Here is a 7,038-nt window from a genome sequence, read left to right as displayed (position 1 = left end):
CAAGTTTCCTCCTCCGTAGATACTCCACTGGAAATGAATGTCAAGTATCGTCGTGAGGAAGGCGACCTTCTTCCTGATCCAACTATATTTCGACAATTAGTTGGGAGTCTAAATTACCTTACTATTACTCGGCCTGATATCTCTTTTGCAGTTCGACAACTTAGTCAATTTATGCAAGCTCCCCGTCATCTCCACTTGGTGGTTGTTCGTCGCATCATTCGGTACCTTCTAGGAACATCTACTCGTGGATTGTTCTTTCCAAGTGGTTCTCCTATTCGTCTTAATGCTTTTAGTGATTCTGATTGGGCGGGATGTCTTGATACTCGTCGTTCAGTCTCTGGTTAGTGCATGTTTCTTGGTGAGTCATTGATATCTTGGAAGAGTAAAAAGCAAGATCGTGTGTCAAAATCTTCAACAGAGGCTGAATATCGATTCATGTCTACTGCTTGCTCTGAGGTTGTATGGCTTCGTGGATTACTTGCTGAAATTGGATTTCCCCAATCTCATCATACTCCTCTCCACGCTGACAATACAAGTGCTATTCAGATTGCTATTAATCTAGTTTTTCATGAAAGGACCAAACACATCAAAGTGGATTGTCATTATATACGAGAAGCTGTAGATAAAGGAGTCATTACTCTTCCACATGTGTCCAGTGATCTTCAAATAGCTGATGCGTTTACAAAATCCATGGCACGGCAACGCCATCAGTTTCTAGTAGGCAAATTGATGCTTCTTGATCCACCAGCATCAATTTGATGGGGGATGTTAGCATGATAGACAACTAAATTATTGTATATATTAATGTGATTATATAGTGATATAAATTAGCATGATCATATACATTTGTTGTAGAATCATATGAATAAATATTGTGATAGAATAGCTGATTTGGAGGGATAGCAAGGCAGATTTGTATAGATAGAATAGTTGATCTTTAGGAATAGGAATGGCGGATCTTTAGGGATGTGTAATCTTTATTTTCTCTATATAATGGAAAGACTCTCTCACTTTGAGAGGCATTCAGCTGAAAATTGACACAACTTATGAGAATCCAAAAGTGGACTCCTACTTTTAGGCCGGAGGAAGAAACAACTATAGTTCCTATTTGGATTTATCTATCTGAACTGCCCTAGCATTGCTACAACAAGGAAATCCTGTCTGCTTTATTTCTCCCTATTGACAAGTTTTGTATTTGGACACTGCGTCTATTCAAAAAACTAGAGGGAGTGTGGCTAGGGTCAAATTCCAAATAGACCTTACTAAAGAAAGACCTCCTCATGTGTGGATGGGATTCAATGTAGAAGATCTCAACAAAGGGAGATGGCAAGCTGTCCAATATGATAATATACCAGACTATTTCATGTATTGTAAGCACCTAGGGCACTTGATTCATGGTTGCCATATTAAAATAGAGATGAAGAATTCGTGAAAAGGAAAGAATTGGAGGCTGAAAAGAAGAGCAAACAGAGGGGAGAACAAGAGGGAGGTGAACTTAGAAATGTGTAGTCCCATGAAAGTAACAGAACTGTGACAACTACAAGCACACAAATACACCAGCACCTAGCTCAGGGTATTGATAACAGACCAGCTGAAGACCAATGGCAAACTCAGAAGAAAAAGAGCAACAAACTGGCCCAAAACAGCATGGACAGACCCCATTCACCTCAGGAGAAGGTAGAGCAGGACAAGCAACATCAGAATGCAGCCCAATCAGGTAAGGTTAACACTTATATAATTCCTACTCATAATAATTTTATTGATCTGGAACTGCAGGATCAGCCTACTAGTCATGAAGAAAAAGAAAATCAGACTTCCAAAAATAATGCGAGAGTGGAGACACAGGCTGCCCAAGAAGCTGTCAATAAACTGACTCCCACATTCCATCAAGTATATAATAACAGCCAAATGACTGAAAAAAACTAGATCATGGTGAGCAAAGCAAGAAGGCCACAGGTATTGACTCAATGCTCCCCATACCCCAGAACCCCCTTATTAGTTGCTTGACTGTTGTTGTTGAAGTTGATGGAGGGTTGGATGGAGGGTGTAAGGAGAAAACATCTAATTTGCAGGATGGGGTAACCAAAGGGGGGAACTTGTCTCATGCTGGGTATGGGAACCTTCACATTGACCATAGGAATGACTTTGGAGCCCCTGCTACCTCTCTTCATACTCAGAACAACCAGAAAAAAAAAGGTCAGTCACAAGATGGTGGTACTGGTCAGCAATTGACACGGTCTGGGATGCAGAAACAAAATTTGGTTGGTTCAGTCGTAGAGGATACAGGTCAGGGTATAGTGCAGGTTCAGCAAAACAACATGGTAGACAAGGTACAGGGCCAGGTTCACACTACTCCTACCAGCAAACAGAAGAAGAATGGTATTCAAAGTACCAAGGATGAAAATCTGCAGAATTACCTGTCTGATACTTTGCAGAAACCTTCCAACAACAAATCTAAGGGAAGACTAAGTAAGAAAAAAAGGGATTCTATAAAGAAAAAACAACAGAAGGAGAATGAAATTCAGGGTACCAGTGCACAGCAAGAACAACTCCAACAGGCTGCCAGTTCCAAGGTGACCACAGGGCCAAGGTTTAATGAGTATGATGTTGAACAATCTGAAAATGAAATTGATGAGGATACTCAATCCCTAAATGAAGAAGGGGAAGGAACTGAAAAATATGAAACAAGTGCACACCTAATTAAAGCGTTTGGATCAACATTTCAAAGTGAATTCCAAGAGGAAATTGAGGAAGCCACTGTACAGTGCTGGAAACTGATGACCAGCATATTAGCTGTGTTTTGTAGCATGTTGAATGCAAAGAAAAGTTCATGACTTCTTTCATATATGCTAAATGTAAAGACTACCTCAGAAGACCTCTCTGGGATAGACTTATGCATTTATCTTCTATGGATATTCCTTGGTGTACCATTGGCGATTTTAATGTTATTACTTCCACTGATGAAAAACAAGGGGGCAGCCCATACAATATGAACAAGAGTTTTGAATTTATAAGTGTCATAGCAGCTTGTGGTTTATTGGATTTGAGTTATAGTGGGCAGCACTTTACTTGGTGCAACCAGAGATCTGAGGAAAATAGAGTATGGAAGAGACTCGACAGAGTAATGATCAATGACAAATGGTTACAAGACATGCCTCAAACTACCATCGCTCATTTACCTTCTGTAGGTTCAGACCATTGTCCTCTCTTTATGGAAATGGTTGAGAGAACTGATCACCCTCCCAAATACTTCACTCCACTGTTGGACAGATCATGAAGAGTTTCTTTCTACTGTTAAATCTTGTTGGGATAGGGAGATGGATGGAAATCCTATGTGGAAAGTGCATCAGAAAATGAAGAGACTTAAAGGCTCTCTTAGCTCTTGGTCCAAAAGTGTTTATGGGGACATTTTCAGCAAAGTCAAGCAATTTGAGGAAAGGGTCAAGCAGGCTGAAGAAGATGTTATCAATAGTAATACTGAGGAAAACATGGCTACTCTTCATCAGATTAATGCCCACTTACATCAAATACATGAATTTGGAGGCTTCAATCCTTAAACAGAAAACTCAACTTCATTGGTTCAAAGAGGGTGATACTTAACTCCAAATATTTTCATTCTATTATGAGAGGAAGGAGAAGAAAGTTGTTTATCCACAAAATATGCACAGGTGATGATAATTGGATCCAAGGTGATGAGAGTATATCACAAGCTGCCTGTGACTATTATCAACATATTTTTTCTGGCCATGTCAATGAGATTGATGAAGAGCAGTTTCAACACATTCCCAGGGTGGTTACAGCAGAACAGAATGCTATTCTTCAAGCTATGCCCACTATGGAGGAATTAAAGCAAGTGGTGTTCTCTATGAACCCCAATTCAGCCCCTGGTCCTGATGTGTTTGCAGGAAAAAAATTTCAAACTTGTTTTGAATTAATCAAGCAGGATCTTCTAAATATTGTCCACTCCTTTTGTGGTCAAGAAATGCCAAAATTCTTCTCACATGCTTGTTTAGTTCTTCTTCCCAAAGTGGAGCACCCCAATAAGCTCAATGAGTTCAGACCCATTAGTTTGAGCAACTTCACTAATAAAATCATTTCCAAATTGATTTGTATCAGACTTGCCCCTATCTTCCTAACCTTATTTCAGACAATCAAGTTGGTTTTGTTAAAGGAAGGAGCATTTCTGAAAATATCATGTTGGCTCAAGAAATTATTCATGGCATAAAAAAACCCGAGGGGGATAATGTGGTGATCCAACTTGATATGGATAAGGCTTACGATAGAGTGTCATGGGCTTTTACTTGCTTGGTTTTGAGAAAAATGGGCTTTGGTGAAATGTTCATTGACATGGTATGGAGAATTATGAGAAATAATTGGTAATCGGCCATTGTGAATGGATCCAGACATGGTTTTTTTCATTCAACTGGAGGACTTAAACAAGGTGATCCCTTATCTCCAGCTTTGTTCATTCAGGGGGCTGAGGTGCTTTCTAGAATGCTCAATCTTCTTCATCAACATCAGCGGTACTAGGGTTTCCAAATGGAAGTGAGAGGTCCTCAAATTAATCACTTGAGTTTTGCGGATGATGTGATTATTTTCACATCAACCAACAGGAACTCTTTAGAACTAATTATGAAGATCCTCTCCACTTATGAGTTAATTTCTGACCAGCTGATCAACAAAGACAAAATCCATTTCATGGTTCCTACAGACACTCCTCTTGACACCATTACTTTGATAAAGGGCATTACAGGCTTCACTCAAAAGGATAGTCCAATCACTTATCTTGGTTGTCCGTTATATATTGGAAGGCAAAGAATCATTTACTATTCAGAATTGGTGGCAAAGGTGGTTAAAAAATCAGTGGTTGGCAATCAAGAATCCTTAGTTTTGGGGGGAGTGCTACTTTGGTGGAACATGTCCTTCAATCCACCCCTATCCACACTATGGATGCAATCTCAGCTCCAAGAACCACTATCAAGTACATCAAAATGGTTATTGCTGACTTTTTCTGGAGATGGGATAAAGAACGAAAAAAGTATCATTGGGCGTCTTGGGAAACTCTTAGCTATCCGTTTGATTAAGGGGGCATAGGGGTAAGAAACCTCAATGATATATGTACATCTCTTCAGTATAAGCAATGGTGGTCTTTCAGGACTAAACAGTCCCTGTGGGGTCAATTCCTTAGAGCCAAATATTGTCAAAGATCCAATCCAGTGAGAAAGAAATTTGCTAAGGGTCAGTCTTTAATATGGAGGTACTTATTGAGAAACAAGGAGTCAGTTGAAGCTCATATCAGCTGGAAAATTCACTCAGGTTCCTGCCTGTTTTGTTGGGATAATTGGATGGGAAAAGGGCCTCTGTTTCAGCACTGCAGCAACATTAACAGCCTCCACAATATCAAGGTTTCCAATTTTTTAAGGAATGGGGAGTGGAATGAAATATGGTGAGAAGGCATGCTCCACCATTAATGGTGCCTAAAATTCTGAATACTCCTATTCACTTTCAGGAAGGTGTTGCAGATGAGGCAGTATGGAGACCTGCAGACAATGGACAGTTCTCCTGTTCTACTACCTGGAACTCAATAAGGAAAAAAAAGGACAAATGCAATATTAACACTCTTACATGGCAGAAGTTTGTTCCTTTTAAAGTTTCCTTTACTCTATGGAGGACATTGAGAAATAAACTACCCACCAATGAAAAAATCACTTCTTTTGGAGGTGAACCTGCCAGATGTTCTTGCTACATCAATCCGGGTTGGGATGACATTGAGCATGTATTTGTCACTGGGCATTTTGCAGCTTACATCTGGAAATTTTTTTCTTCTTTGCTGGGCACTGATCACAGACAGCTTCCCTTGAGAAATCATAAATGGTGGGGGTTGGAGCACAAAAATGAAGTGCACAGAATTGTTATTCAGTCCCTTCCAATTGTCATTTGCTGGAATCTTTGGAAGAATAGGTGCTCAACCAAGTATGGTGAGAAAAAAACCAGCATCTCTAGAGTCAAATTCCTCATTCTCAAGGATATTAACCACATCCTTAGGTCTACATACCCCTATTTACAATGGCCTAGCAGCTGGACAGATTTGATTAAGATGATTGAGGGTTGTTGCTATTATGTCCAGATCAGATAAGTCAAATGAACAAAGCCACCTCCAAATATTTTAAAACTAAACACTGATGGTAGTGCTCTAAGTAACCCCGGCAAGATTGGTGGTGGTGGCATTTTAAGAGATTCAAATGGTGAAATGATCTATGCTTTCACTATTCCTCTTGGCAATGGTACCAACAATCAAGCGGAGACTCAAGCAGCATCACATGGTATCTATTGGTGTTTACAACATAGCTACATGAAAGTTATTCTTGATGTGGATTCAGAACTACTTATGAAATGGCTCACATACAATATCAAGCCACCTTGGAAACTACAACATCATCTCAAGCTCCTCCTCAACTTGATCAATCAGCTGGAGTTCTTCCAATGCAAACATACATACAGGGAAGCTAACTGTACAGCAGACTTCCTATCAAAAAAGAGTCACAAAACAGATATACTTCAACAATTCTTAGAGAAAATGGGAATGTCCAACTTTCGAAGGAAGAAATTGAAAAGGATCAAACAACCTCCTTAAGTAGATAGTTGGTTTGTCAATTATTTGTGTTCCCTATCCTTTTCAACTTGGCTATGTCTAGGTTAGGTATAGCTTCTTTGAATAGGTCCTTTTGCTTATTTCTTTTCTTACTATTGTAAGGGGAGAGTCTCCCTTGTTAATTTCCTAGTTGATATGTAAAGAGTGGAGTCCTCTCTTAGGTATTTGCTTTTATTTTCCTTTTAGTAATGGGGATGAGTAGGTTAACTTCCGTAGGATAACTAAGTCGGAACCACCATAGGACCGGAGGTAAGGTTTATGTCNTGTTAATTTCCTAGTTGATATGTAAAGAGTGGAGTCCTCTCTTAGGTATTTGCTTTTATTTTCCTTTTAGTAATGGGGATGAGTAGGTTAACTTCCGTAGGATAACTAACTTGGAACCACCA

Source organism: Solanum stenotomum, chromosome 1 (assembly GCF_019186545.1).
Source record: "Solanum stenotomum isolate F172 chromosome 1, ASM1918654v1, whole genome shotgun sequence".
Lineage (NCBI taxonomy): Eukaryota > Viridiplantae > Streptophyta > Magnoliopsida > Solanales > Solanaceae > Solanum > Solanum stenotomum.
The sequence above is the reverse complement of the archived record's forward strand: the minus strand, read 5'-3'. Positions refer to the sequence as shown.